Consider the following 15,832-nt stretch of genomic DNA (forward strand, 5'->3'; position numbering starts at 1 on the left):
CCCAACCAGATTTTTTTTTTTTTGGTCCAGTTGCTAAGTGTAGAGTGACTCATAAGAACTCCAGACAAGGATGACGATGGAAAAGGAGTCTAGCAGAACACAGGAGGGGTTGAGGGAAGGAGGGGGACCCTTGAGGTTGGGAGAGAATGGGAAACATGTTTTGTAAGATTTCCAAGATTTTTGGGGGCTGTTGTTAAGGACTTTTTCATAAGACCTGTTATCCTGCTGGGGTTTACATCACTATTTGATCTAAGCCCCAATAGGACGACTACATCTGCTACTAAGCTGTGTTGTAAATGTCTTTAATTTTTATATTTCATCTGAAGGGAGTTGTTAAAGTGAGTTTACAGGGTGATGGCTCTTTGAATAAAGGCCATCAATACTGGAGCAGAGCTCTGTATGACACTTAATTTTCACTCTAATAAGCCCTCCTAAAACATTACAAGATTTAGGAGGTTTTTTCCTTTTTTCTTTTTCCCTTTAACTTCCCTTCCCTCTTTGCATTATTTCTCTCCTCTCAATCTCTTGCACTCTCCTTTCTTGCTTTTCTTAAAGGACATATTTGAAAAGAACATTTTTGCCCAGATGACACCACTTCTCTTTTCACCGCCAGCCAGATGTGCTCTTGACTTCTGAACAGGAGAAATGTTTCTTTGAAGTTTTTCAAAGACTTTGCTTTTATTTAGAATTTTTTTCCCCTTTTCTCCTCTCCCTCATGTTTAACTGGTTGGGAAGCCCCAGGAGGGGTTTTCACATGGGCCTCTTTTCTTTTCCTGGGGCATAAAAGGAGCGGGATCAGAGGCACTATGTTCCCAGAGAGCCTTCTATTTTCTGCCCCAATGATTCCAAGTATTTTCTGGTGGAGCTGCTGTCCCTAGGAGCAAAAAGAAGATGGCTTTCTATTTGCCTTGGAACCAGATTTTTTTGGTTAATACAACAGTTCTGTCTGGAGTGCAGGGGTGGAAAGTACCCCCATCCTGTTCCTGAATATTTTCCTGCCCTTCATAAAGGTGGGCAAAAAGAGGTCTTCTCTTTCCTGGCCATGGTGCAGTCATGGTAGCTCAGCTGCTCTTGCATTGGCCTGAAATTTTGTGAAAACAAAAACTAGGGGGGTACATCAGAAAAAGATAGATTGACATCCAAGAAATAGACCAGAAGCCCCTCTGAAAGCAAAGAGAGAGCCTTATTCATCTTCATCTCCCCCTAGCACCAGATCCCCTCATGCCACCCAATAAGTTTGGGCTTGTTAGGGTTTTTCAAGGAGGCTTGGGGAAGAGCTGGTGCTTCAGGAGGTGGCAATGAGAGAAAACTGGAAGATTTCATTTGAAGAACAAACATGACATGTCAGTACAAAGAGTTTGGAGTATGAAATCTTGGTTAAAGTTCCAACTGGGTACTGACTAGCTCTATTTCTCCCCAACTAAATGTAAGTTCCAGAAAGGTGGCATCTCTGGGACCTAGAGGAATGCTTGGGACTTGGTGGGCACACAGTAATTACTTGCTGCCTGCCTCAGTGTGTCTGTTTGACAACAGCCCCAATTCTTTTGGAAGGAAAGGTGTTCAAGACTCAGAAAGAAGACTTTCAAAATAGTTTTTGGGGGTTCTCAGAAGACTTCTCACTCCATAAAAATATTTGTATGTCTAAAAACCTCTGAGGTTGTTGAGGAAGATAAATAGATTTGGATTTGGGGATTTTGTTTTTGTTTTATATATTAGGGACACCTGGCCGGCTCAGTGGGAAGAGCATGCAACTCCTCATCTCGGGGTCATGAGTTCGACCCCATGTTGGGTGTAGAGATTACTTAAAAATAAAATCCTTAAAATCTCTCTCTCTCTCTTCATATATATATATATATATATATATATATATATATATATATATTTTTTTTTTTTACATATATATACATATATATATATACAGATAGATATATGATCTATATACATGTATATACAGATATACAGATAGATAGATAGATATACAGATCTATCTATTTATCTATCATTGATCTATCTTCATTAAAACCCAAGGGTGTATGTATGTGTGTGTGTGTATGCATGCACATGAACTGGTTTCTGCTTGTCTTATGTGAAGTTTGTTTACTGCTACAGATAATCACAGTCAGGGACTCCTTTAACTAACTTTTAAAGACTTAAACTCTAAGGCAAAACCACTTGGGTGGAAAGCATACCACCCCCTGTGCCTGAAATTGTAGTACCACCCCTAAGTGACTGGGTGACTAACAAAATGTACTCTCCAGTCTCTTCCTCCTACCAATTTACCTGCATGTTCTAGGGGCAACTCAGGTATGTGACTTTTTAAAATTTCTGCCTCTGGGTGAAATGCAGAAATTGCTCTATTATAATTAAAAAAGGGAAAGCTCACTAAATATTCCATGTTCTCCCTACTTTCCAAGCCTCCTTTATAGATATTTAGTTAGATGCGATTCGTTCAGGGCAACAGACTCTGAGTGGAAGTGAGGTTGATGTCAAATCAGTTAAAGGTCTTTGCTCCGTCTGCATCCATCTCTTCCACTTCTTTTGCATTCAGGAGGCCCCACGCTCTGCGGTGCAGCTCAAAGATAACAGAGCCCCTTTCAACCTGGGTCCCTGAGTGACTGAGTGCAATAGAGCCCCTGCCAATCAGTCTTGGACGAAAACATGAGGTAAGTAAAATTTTGTTATGTTAAAAACGGGGATTTCAAGATTAATTTGTTATTGCAGCATGACCCAGCATATCCTGACTAATAAGCCTTTGAAAGTCTGGCCAATCTGTCAAACCAACAAGGCCTATGGTTCTGCTTCCTCGGTAGTGCTCACAATCTGTTCCCCTCCATTTCTATTCCCAAGATTCTGGTTTCAGACCCCCAGCCTCTCACCTGCACAGTTACAACATTCTGCCACCCTGAAGCTCCAGCCTCTCTCACTCTAGTCCTTCCCCCTCCCTCATTTCCAAATGTTATGTCCTTAGACATGGCTAGTACCACATCACCCTTGCTTAAAATAGCTTCCACTGCATACAAAACAAAGTCTAAACACTGAAGCCAGACCCACAAAATCCCTCCCTAATGAAAACGTAATCCTATCTTTCCAACTTCTTTTCTCAGACCCCCATTCTCAGCTCCAATTGCATTAAATGATGGTTCATGATCTCTCGCTGCACATTCTCACTTCCATCCATTGCCATTTTTCCTCCCAGCTCTTCCCTCCTCATCCCATACCCCAACTCTTCCCAGACAATACAAGTTCCAGGGCCAAGTCCTCCATGACACTTTCTATCTTTTTAACCCCTTCACATAGAAGTGATCTTGCCCATCTCTAAACTCCCAGATTCCTGGTCTTTTCTGGTGGCTGTTAACCCCTTCCACAGAGCATCACTGGGTTTCATTGAGGAAGTCTAAGAGCCTTTTATTTGTACCATTCTCATTAAATTCACAGAAACTAGCCCAGTTCCTACCCACAGTAGCTTAAGAAACTGCTGAAAGGATACACAAAGAATGAGCCAATATCTGAGACCTAGGAGGAATGAAGCATATTATTCTATTGCATCTGCTAGCCCAGTAAGCATTTAAAACGTTATCTTGAGAATATTCTGATCCCGTAGCTCTAGAGTGGGTCTCCGGAATTCACATTTTATGAGAACACAAGGGGATTCTGATGCAAAAGATCTGCAAACCACATTTAGAGAAACACTGAGGTGCATGAACGTGTGCATGTGTGTTTATGAATGTTCTTGGTCTATGAGTGAAATGCATTGATAGTTTGGGTCATTGGTGTGCAATCCTTTCCAGGGATGGCAAATACACTTTATCTCACTTGTCAACACCAATACATTTGTAGGGGCTGTCCGGAGAACTGTTTTAAGTAGGTCTCTGGGGCCACATCTGGACTGCACAGGAAAAAGTCCCATGATTGATGGATGATGTCTGCTGTAGGACCGAGAGGGGAAAGTGGCGGCCTGTGTGCCAGGTGTCTGCCATCACTGCCAGCCCCTTCTTTTGGAGACACAGAGCCAGGACTTGGAGATGGAGATCAAAGGATCATCAGAGTCTTAATCCAGCCTGCAACCAGAACTGACATCATTGTTGACTTCCTCAGGTGACTTTGTGGCAAAAGAAAATAAAATCAAGATGTTTGGTAAAAGGCATAACTAAACAAGAAGCTGCAAAGGCGTTGTAGTGAACACTTGCTGTTTACATTGTGGCCTCCATTAACCACCATTCAACGGTACTTTGATTTTCCTTTTGGAAATCTGTTCTCTTCATTCCCGTTCAATGTGGGTGGGAGTGACCACACTCCCTATTGCAAGATGGGCCACGACTGCCTTAGGCCAAGCAGCTGTCTTACCTCTCCAGGATATGAGAGAGAGGGCATCCCAAGAGTTATGGGAGCCAAAGGAAGACTTTCTCCCTTCTCCTTGAGAAGAGGTCATGAAGGTGTGCAGTTGGAAACAGCTAGAACACTTTTGTTACCATGAGATGAGAAACTACAGCTGCGGAGGTGGCCACTCTGAGCACCCTGAGGATGAAGTCAGTGCCACCAGAGGCCAACCAGTGACAAGGTCCTGGATGACATCATCTGGGCCACTGGACCAAGTCTGACCCAGCATCGGTCCTACCACTAGACTCTTCAGTTACATGAACAAGGCAGTTTTTTCATTGTCTAGCTGTTTTTTTTTAATCATTTGCCATCAAACAAATCCTATCAGTTCTTCTAAAGGAAAATAGAGTTTCAGGGGTATCTGGTGCTCGTATAGGCCAGAAACAACAGACTCAAGGCCCAGCCTGGGGTCCATGTGTACCCTAACCATGGGCACATGACCCACCCTTTGTTCCTTTGGTGCTTCTGCTGCCATTACCCTCATGTGAGCCTTTCATTTCGGGAGGAAAGGAAGCAGAGAGAAGTCAATCCCACAGGTGGTTTGCTCTGGGCTGCTAGCCTTGATCTCTGCTTTTAACACCGGGCCTCACCAGGGGCCTGGGCAGTGACGCGTGAGCCTTAAATAGTTATACTGCTAAAGGTCTTTGAAGGCCAAAGTCACTGAGCATTGGTGTTTGGATTCTCTTGAACTTAGGAGCATGTTATTAAACATATAATATAAAAAATCAATAACCACTGAATTATCTGGAGTAAAAGTGGTAGATTCCACATCAGCATATAGATATACAATTACTTCCCTATGATTGAACTTATATTTATGTATTTTAACAGATCCCATTGTAGGGCTTTTGTAATTAGGATATTTTATTTGTCGCCCATTTTTCTACAGTCCCAACAAAAGAGGAAGAATGTATTTCTACTCAACCCTTTACTTGTCAGTTTGGGGTTGATTCAAAATCTCATTTACAGAAGACACTGAATGAAAAACCACTGAAATGTAAGGACAAAAGCCTCTGTGGTGGGGTTTTTCTCTTCTTCTTCTTTTCATTGTTATCATTTCTCTTCTAAATTAAACGTGAAATTGATGAGAATTAGACTGTCTGCAAGATAGAGAAGCAATCGCTTAAATAATGACATTCAAATAGATCATTTTTCAAAACACCACCTTTGCTCAACTGGGTCAAACGCAGAGACCCACTGTGGCCAGCTTTGGTGGGCAGCACCCTCCCTCTTACTTTCTGTTGGTGCTTGAGCAAGAACGCCTCCCATCTGGACATCCTCTGCTGTGGGAGTGTGTGTGTGTGGTGTGTGTGAGTATGTGAGCGTGTACGTGTGTCTGTGTGAAAGGGGGAGTGGGAGGGAGTCAGCACAAGAGAGCTTTCATTTCTTAAAATGATGTTAATTTCTTCAGTTCACAAAAAAGAAAATTTTGTCGATTAAGAAAAAAAAAAACCAAGATGAGTGCCAGACACAATTTCTATCCTCCCTCTCAGAATTCAGTCTTTAGGTCTATAAGCCAAGCTGTGCCCTCTTCCTCTCTCCACCAAAATCATGCCGTCTGGTTTCCTACCTTGTGAAATATTATCGACCCGCTTGAAATGAAAGTGGGCTGTAAATTAATGCACGCGACGTTGTCTCCCATCGGATGGATGGCTGGGGCTGGAAAGCCACAGCTTTTAGAATGTTAAATATTTATGGTTATCATTTCAACCAAAATATGAACTTGCACGAAGGAGAACATGATGCAGACCACACTGAAAATGTTTGCCTCGCTTACTGTGCCTTTGGAGAAACGAGAAAAATAGGGCCCGTGCGGATGTGCACCTTGTCTAGGAACTTAAAAATGCTCCCGGAAGAGAAATGAAGAGTCTTACAGCCAATGACTGGAAAGAGCAGTCAGGGTCCCAGAGGACTGGTTCCCGTGTTTCCGACTTGAGAAATGAGAGCCTCATTTAGACTGTTCGCTTTTCCACCCTTGCATCTGGCTGAGTTCCTCACGCTCTCAACCCCACCCCCAATCATGGAAGTGAGTCGCCCACCAAGTGTTCTTCTGTAAGACATTGCTGTGGATCATTTACTGCAGAAAATGATTGTTTTATCTTTGTTATCATTATTGTTGGGATTTTAAATCCCTGAAGCTAAATATTTGAGATTTGTTGTTAACTACAGATCTTTCAGCAATTAGAGATTTGTTAAAGCTCGAAGATATTTTTGAACATAAAGCAGTATTGTAGGGGATGGAAATGAATTCTCTTTTGGACTTCATTACCATGAGGGAGGGAATTTACCTCCCAAGTCTTGGAAAAGAACACAAAATAATTTTATTTTCATGGCCAAAAATATTAAGAAGAAAAATCAATAAATTCACAATGTAATTTGTAATTGAAAGGTGGGCCAGTGAATTTAGAAACCCCTGCAAAGGGACAATATATCAAAGATGTCCTCGAGACATCGGTTGGGTTCCAGAAAGAGTGGCACTATACATACTGACACACTCCACTAGATGGTTCCTGCCTGAAAGCCTTCAAAACCTTTGAAGCCAAGGTAGAATAATCACTTATAGCTCTGCCTTAATCTTAAAAAAAGTTAAGGTGGCTTACAAGGATGTGAAAGGTGTTCCAGGATTAAATAACACATATGCCAAGTATTAAAATTTGGGATGAAGAGAGTAAGCTTAAGGCAGTAGGATGGACTCAAGAAGTAACCGCATTCACCAAATGCCTGCCGTTAAGGATTTCAGGTTGGACGATAGGTGGTTCATGAATTTGACTCCGAGCTACCTAGCAGCCACCATGAAGAGGGAAACATGAAAGTTAATGAGACTTAGTGTCTGTAAAGCAAAAATAAACCAGTTGTTCAAGGAAGCAAGGTAGCCATTCCTGGTGCTCAGACCAATCAAATAACTCTCCTAAGGGTCCTGGTAAAGGAATCAATTCCATCTTTGATGATAGCAATAAGTTTCATGCTCTGTCTTTAATGAGAAGAGGAGGCCAAATTTTGGTCAATGACACACAGGTAATTGGGCTTCCAAAGAAGCTTTCAAGGTCTTGTCTGTCGGTTAGGATAGGGGAGTCAGGTCTAGTCCTTCTGAGAATTATAGTCCATACACACTCTTCCGCAAAGTACACATGCAGTTGGACAGACAGATTTTGACTATGTTCTCCAATAACAGTATTTTGAAAGTTGGGAATTTCTGTAGGGTGGACACACATTACGTCCAGCGTATGTCCTCCAAAGAATGGCATGCTAGCCTTCACCAAAATGGTGGCTATGATTTTGTGGAGGCTCCAATACCCCGCTATTGATTAATGGGTTAAATTGGTGACTGTTATGGTGATAAAATTACTTCATTGTCAGCCAAACCTCTAAAGACTTTCTTTTTCTCGCCATGAAATAAAAAGATCTTTCCAAGAATAAATATGGTAACTAAAATGCATCTATTTCTTGTCTGTGAGAACTCTTCCCTTCTCCTGGCATAGCAAGTCACACCATTTAGAAAGTCGTTCCTCTTCTTCTCCCAAATCGTGTATTTGTAGCTGGGGTCTAAAATCATAGTACTCTCACCCGTTGGCCACGAATGATTTGCCTATGAGTGGCACATGATCTGAACTAGGCTGATCAGAATTCTTTTCTGGGATGTCTCAAACTGGAGCCTGGAAAAGAGTTTCAGGCCCTGTTTGGTGGTGGAATTGTTAGGTGCAGGCTCCCTTGGGAATGTCTCATATATGTTCCCCTGTTCAGTTAGGGGATAGTTTGTGTTCCCATAGCTTATTCTCAAGGATTCTACAAATAATAAAAGGGTGAATTCCAGGCTTGTGAGCACCAGCGTGGGCCTCACATTCTACTGTTTCCAGCCCCAGACTGACATCTAACACAGCTTTACTGTGTCACACTCAGAACCACAAGGCTCCTTGACCTTGAAATATTTCTAGCAAGTGTTTAATCAAGGCTGTTTGGCAGCTTATATGATTTAGAGCCAGTTATATCTGAATCAACAGTCAAACTAGTGTTTTCATAGTCGTTGTAAATTGGGACAATCTCCCCTTAAAGAACCATATCTCTCCAACTTTCAATTACAAAGGAAGAATGGGAGACCAGATTTTTGTGTTAGGTAACATGAGTTGATTTGAACGTGGCGATTCATGCATGAAGAACCCAGTCTGTAATCCAAGCAAACACATTTTTAACTTGTTTAAATGGAGGTTAGTAACTCAGAGCTGGGTCTCTGTCATAATTTTCCATATTCCATTGATTCTAAAATGCTGTTTTTCCAGCATTTTAACACCCCTGATAACAGAATGTGATTGAAACTGGATGGGGTACTGTAGTTGGCAGCATTTTTCTTTCTTAATGATAGGATCTTACAACCAATAACACTTTTGTTTGATAAAATATGGCATTTAACCGGGAGGGCACATTTTCGTTGTCCCAGTATTTTCCAATAGGTTACTTCCTTTTCTCCTCACAAAAGCTCTGTGATGCAGGGCGAATTCAGAAAGGCCCAGATGTGGGCCTAAATGTCCCCAGCTGTTATTGGCAGAGCTCAGCTTAGACTTTGGTGTTCTGGAGTCCCATGCAGAGTTCTGCCCATTGGATCAGATTCAGAGCTCCAGATGAGAGGCACACACAACCACAGCTCTCTAGCTACCCCCAAATAGATTTGGGTTCATTATTTTGAGGCATTTCTAATAAAACTGGTGGGGAGTGTTGGGAGGGAGTAATTGACGACAAGAGGGATCAGTCTCTGTACCTCGAAATGACCAGATGTTTGATAATAATTTGGGGCATGTATCCAACCTCACTGTTGTCTTTCAGAGTCTTCATTGAACACCAGGACGAGAAAGGAGATTGGTGAGACTCATTCCATGGTGGACACTGCTGCTTGATCCAGATTTCTTTTCCATTAATTCTGTGTATCTGTCATTCAGAACGGTCCAGACAGCCCCTGCCAATCAAATGCAGTGCAGGAGGTGAAACCCCTTTGCTATCCTTGACTTTTAGCATAGAGTTCAACTCCCTTAAATCCCTTCTGACCTGGACACAACCTCCTTTTCCCATCTTGTCTCCTACCACTTCTCTATTCCATGCCACAGGCAAGGGAAATGCTGACTGGCTCTAGGAATATGCCCTCAAGAAACTCCTTATTTCCCTTTCGTGCTTTCGTTCCACTCACAGCCCCACCTGGAAAAAGTCTTCTCCATCAGAAGTGAGCTGGTTGGGTTCTAAACTCCCATAGCACTCTGTCTTCTACTACTTTTGCACTAGATATAAATTTGTTCCACCATATGAGGGCACAAATAACATCACATTTGATTCTGCCTCTTCCCCAGCAAACTATGTGAACCACCGCTAAGGGACGTGCCTCTGGACCAGTAGGTCCTACAAGAGTAGGCATTGGTATAGTGGTCAAGGGCAAGGAGTCCAGGAGCCAGAACTAGAAGGATGAAATCCTGGCTCTGCTGCTTAACCATCCATAAAGACCTTGGACAAGAGACTTAACTTCTTTCCAGGTCAGTATTATCTACAAAAAGGGGATGATAATGAGATCTATGTCAGAGGGATTTGGTGAGGATTCATTTAGAGAACTTAGCCAGTGCTTGACACATAGTGAAGCTCAGTAGATGTCACCTATTAGTAGTATTGGCCTTCCCTCCTGCTCTGTGTTGGGCTGTCTAAGATTTTAAGGACTCGAGGAAAGAAGAGCCATGCCTGGTCCTTCATCTTTGGTGGCTGCTGCCATCACCATAGTCCTGCTACTGCAGACAGCCTCCAGAGGTGCACCCTGCAGGGCTAAGTGCTGCCACAGCCCACTCCCCACCCAGGCTCCCAGGGCACAGGAGCTTAATAATCAAGCCGGATACCCATAGGCTGCCCTTTTAGAAGCCCTGCCACCTGGCCCAGGGAGGATGGCAGGGAGTGGGCAGTTTCTGGCCTTCAGACCACCATCCCTAGTCATCCCCTTCCCATCTCCCAGGCTTTCTGTCCAAAGTCCAGCCCCAACACCCCCTACCGGGCAAGTCCCTATGTGGGGATTACACTGTAGTCAAAGGTTTGGGGGATGGGTGGGAGAAATTATGTTTTCATTCTTCTGTGCCTCCCCTAAGAGCAAAAATGAATATCCCATTCGATCATCCTGGCACATCTGGGTCCTACTTTGGATTAATGCGCATCTCTCTGCTACTAGAAGGTAAGCTCCTTGTGGGTTGTACCAATGTCAGATTCACTCTGTTTTCCCTCTATGTTATGCCCAGAGTCCTGATTCTATGAATACTGACGGCAGAGAATATCCATCCAGGGACACCCCGCAACATTCAATTTCCCTTTTCCTGTAGCCACCCCCCACCCCCGAGGCAGGGGGTTAAAATGCTGCCAATACAGGTGGCCAGACTAGCGTCCTAGTCCCTCAAACCAGCCTTAAGTCCAAAAAGCATCACCTGCCATCAGTCTCCCGCCTCTTCCTCATCTCAACTTAATGAGCAAATAAGGAAAGAAAATTAAAGCAAAAAAAATTAAACAGCTTTAGCTAAGATCAATAGAATTCTATAAAGCTCTGGGCAGTGGTATTGAGTGAGCCCAGAGTCTCCCCTGCATGTTGCATGTTAAGTTAACTTGTAAGAGAAATATGCTCTCGCTCAGCCTCATACCTTCCCCTCCATTGTGAAGGAGGAGGCAGGGAACACAAATTAAAATAATGTTGATTTAGTTTTTAAAGGGAGTGCCCAGGAGCATTTTCTGCATGGCCAACTGAAAACTCCAGCCCCAGCTGCCCAGGCTCCCCCTCTGCACAATACAAAGAGAGTATTTGATCCCCAGAGCTCAGCCCACGGGTGGATTTTTATTTTGTTTTGGGTTTTTTTATTTCCTTTACACCTTCCTCTGGATTTCACAATTTTAAATGGCAACTTGCAAATTCCTTTTCCGACAAAAGATCTCTACTTCAGTGCAGAGGGATTCCCTGGAATCCTTAGTCCTAACACATAGCGGTGCATGGTGCAGACACGTCACACGCAGGAAGCAGGTGGGGGAAAGTTGACAGTGCATCACAGGTATGGTATGGGTCAGGTGCCTTTTTGTCTGCTTAGGTGATGGCGAGCTGAGAAAACCAGGTCAGCAGGGCTGCTCCTGGCAATTCAGCTGCCTCCTCGAGCGCTGCGGACACCACGCTTCAAGTCCAACCCAGGCAGGCACTGGAAGCCATTCAAGCCCAAAGATTCAAGGTCCGTCCTTGTGAAATAGAAGCAGCCAAGGTCATGGTGATAGGCAACCGGGGCTTGAAATGGGGGCAGGGCATTCAGGCAGACCTGTCCTCGAACCCCCTGCTCCCCCACTAATTGGCTGCACAAACTTAAGTTATTTAACCTCTCTAAACCTCAGCCTCCCATTTTTAAAACAGAAATCATCATGCCTCCTACGCAGAATGGCGTTGAAGATTCAGGGGAATACAGCGTGTGAAGGGAGAATGCCAGGCATAGTGTAAATCCTCAGTAGATGTCGCCTTCCTTCTAAGGGGCGCCCTGTGAGCCTGGGAAGGGGTGACTGCACAGGGACCGTGGATTCTATTCTGAATTCCTCTCTGAATCTCCAGCACTTCATACATGAAGCACAAATAGCTGAGTGACTGAATCACTACGTGACTAAAACAGTAGAGCGAATCCTTCTTTGCTGCTTTGTAAGTGACATATTTTCATATTATAAAATTAACTCAGGTTCCTGGGTGGCTCGTTCGGTTAAGCGTCTGTCTTCGGCTCAGGTCATGATATCAGGGTCCTGGGATCGAGCCCAGCTTGGGGCTCCACACTCAGCGGGGAGTCTGCTCGTCCCTCTCCCCCAACCCCACCCCCCACGCGCTCGTGCTCGCTCTCTCAAATAAATAAATAAAATCTTAAAAAAATGATTAAGTCACGTTGAATGTAGAGTACTTAGAAAACCTAGATAATCAAAGAGAAGAAATAAAAATCATCTATAACCTTGCCAGTCAGAAATAGCTACCATTACCATTTGGGTGTATGGCTTTCTGGGTACTTGTCAGCTTGTCGGCAGAGATATAAATATTTGTCAAAGCAAAATGGGACCATCTTGAAATGCTTCTCATGTAACCTGGTTTGTTTATTTAAAGATGGCTCAAGAACATCATTCCATGTCATTCAAGTCCTTCTACTAGGTTTTTAAGAGCTGAATAATATTCCAGCGATTCAATATATCTGAATTTATGTAACTGGGCCCCTTTTGGATATTCGGGTTATTTGCAGTGTGTCCCTTTTATGAATGACACTGTGGTGAACCCCTTAGACATCTGTCTTGGTGACCGGATTTGCATATCATCTAAACATGAATCCCCGGAAATGGAATTGCTTTCCCCAGGAAAGGTCTGAGGTTGACCAGAAAGGAATATAAAAGAGTGGCATGGTGGGCACATACCTCACACAGCACCTTCCCAGGTAGCTGACTTCCCCTCCCAAGCACGCGGACCCCAGGGCCCAGCCCAGGGGGCACCGAGAGCTACGCTGACCTGAGGAGTGGCCAGGGCTGGCCTACGGAAGGGGAGGAGGGGAGTGCAAGGCTAGAAAGAGGCCAGGTGCCCTCACCTCTGGCCGTTTGACTCCAGGCAAGTATTTTAATCATACTGAAGCTCCAGGAACTCTGTAAAATAAGAGTAATGATATTTTCCCATCAACTTTGGGGGCTGTTATGAGGAACTAATGAAAGGATATCTGTGAAAATGTTTTGCAAACAGCAAATGAAATTAGGGAGGAGTTGCTCTACGGGCAGCTCTGGGAAATTGAGCAGTTTTTCCAATTCTCCAGAGACAATCTTCTCAGTGTGTGGCTTTGAGCTTTTGTTTGAAATGATATGAATTCCCAGAACATCAGGCACACCCATGGTCAAATGCGAGCACAGAACACACCCAAGCCAAGGGTGCTGGGAATCCTGGCCCCTTTCTGGCCCCCTATTCACCCTGAGGCCACCTTCCTTCCACCCGTGCGATCAGCTGCTTGTCTGTGGAAACTACAAACACCCCTTCACCAGCCCCCAAAGCAACAGCCTGGAACCTTCATCCATCTATCTCACCCAGTGTCTGAGGGAGGGAAAGAGGAAGGAGATACAGGCCCGCTGACCAATCTATGCAAGTCTTTTAGGCTCCTGGGAACAGTTCCTGATACCGCACAGTTTTGTTCCTGTGAGACCTTCAGGAGAGATGGCTAGGGCTGGCTTCCCTTCCAGCAGCCTCAGCCCCGAGTCTGGCACAGTGTCTCTACCAGGTCTCCTCCAGGGCACATTCATGTCGTGGAAGGGCTGGGAGGAGCATCAGAGGAACCAGAGACCAGCCACCGCGAAATACAATGGCTCTCTCCTGGTTGGCCAGGGCACCGCGCTCTGGTTTGGGCCAGAGCCCAATTTGCTTGGCTCTAAAGAATTGTGTTCTGCGGTGTCTGGGTGGCTCAGCCGTTAAGCGTCTGCCTTCGGCTCAGGGCATGATCCCAGCGTTCCGGGTTCAAGCCCCGCATCAGGCTCTTCTGCTGGGAGCCTGCTTCTTCCTCTCCCACTCCCCCTGCTTGTGTTCTCTCTCTCGCTATCAAATAAATATATAAAATCTTTAAAAAAAAAAAAAGAATTATGTTCTGCCAACACAGAGGGGGCTTGGCCGTGGTGAGGGCATAGCTGGGCTGCTGATGGAGACAATGCATTCATTCACAAGTTGGTAAAGAGAATTTTCTGGATGTTGGGGCCAGCGCTAAGCACTGGGGCTGCCAAGGTGCGAGGGGCAGCGTTCCGCCTCAAGGAGTGTTAAGAGCTTCTACCTTGCGGTCAGTCAGGGCCTTTGCCACCCGCCAGCTGTGACACCTTGGGCGAGTCTGTCAACTTTGCTAAGATTCTGGAAAGTGGGAATATGGCATTTACTTACCTCACAGCGTTGTCGTGCGGATGAAATAAAATGATATTAAAGTAACTGAATATATTCCAGGGACAGCCTTATTCTTCTCAGCCCATGTGTTTCGCACCCCTGCTCCCGGATGGTATCTCAGGCTGAGCCCAGAGCATCGCCAGTCACTGGTAGGCATTAGAAAAGTCTCGTCCTCAGAAACTGCTAAGTGCAGACCACTCTAATATTAAAACGTCCATTCCTCATTCAATGCAAAGCCCCTGTCTTTCCCCAGCTCAGGCCTACTGAGGCTCGGTAGCCTGAAGCTGGGAGATGGGGGGTTTTCTTCACTCTCGGAGTCCCTCCCCGACCACCCTCACCCCCCCCACCCCAGAGCTGTGGCAGGGACCGGGAAGAGAAGGGAAACGGCCAAATGGGTATAGGGAACGAGCTGGTGCTGTCGAGAGATCTCCATGGCAGGTATCTAAACCCCGACCTGTCCTCCGTGGGTACTCCAGTGCCTTTCTCCAGAACCCCACACTGGGACCTCTCACTCAGCGTGGCCCACGGACTCACAGGCTGGCCCTCAGCACCACCTCGGCGGGTGTACCTCTTCTCCCCAGCTCTCCCTGCACGACTGCCCACGCTGTCCACTTAGCTCGTGGGAAACTCAGCATCCTCACCTCTCAGACCCTGGGGGGTGCAAACACCCCCTCAGGCCTTTCTCCTCACTCTGCCACCCCTTGGACTTTTCCCTTCTTGGTGCCTCCAGCTGCCAGGGGATGCAGGTCAAGTTTTTGAAAGAATTCTCTCACCGGGTCCACTCCCAGAGAGGCTCAGGAAGGGTCGGGATGTTTCTTCAGTTCAACAATCATTCAGCTGGAAGGTGGAGCGGGGCAACAAATGATATGTCAGCTCCCCTCTGGCAAACAGCCCCAAACTTGGGGTTCTCCCACCAGGACATGTATGCCCCTCCCCAACAGCCAATTTTCTTCAAAGAGTTCTTCATTCGCTCTGAGGACACTGAGGGTAGCTGATGCCGGCCCTTACTGTGAGCTGGGCGCTGTTCTCGGGGTTCCGTACACAGAGCTGCCTAGCCTCTATACAGTGACCCCCTTAATCCTCACAGCAGCCCTGTGCGGTAGATGCTATCATCACCCCCACTGTACAGATGAGCAAATGGGAGAACAGAGAGGTGATGTAACTTGGCCCAAGTCTCCCAGTTGGTGTGTGGCGAAGTGGGGATTCGAATTCAGGCTGTTTGGCTCCAGCTTCTAGCCAGATTTCTAGTTACAAATTTCTAGTGCCCGTCTTCATCTTATATAGACTGGAGGCAAAGAATGGAATAAGGTGTCAGGAAAGACTGTAGTCATCTCAACACGAGCTGCAAATGTGTCGACCACCAGTCTTTGGAAGGCAGGGGTATTTATCATCCCTTGTTCTCGGTTTTCAGTTAACCGAAAGGCCATAGACAATAATAGTCAAATTCCCATTAACAAACTGTTACACATATAGATCTCTTAGAAATTTGCCCACCATTCATTTACAATAAATAGAAGCTTCAAGGCTCAGAAGCTCCCGGTTTTAGAAGGA

The sequence above is a fragment of the Ursus arctos genome, unplaced genomic scaffold (genome assembly GCF_023065955.2).
Source record: "Ursus arctos isolate Adak ecotype North America unplaced genomic scaffold, UrsArc2.0 scaffold_18, whole genome shotgun sequence".
NCBI lineage: Eukaryota > Metazoa > Chordata > Mammalia > Carnivora > Ursidae > Ursus > Ursus arctos.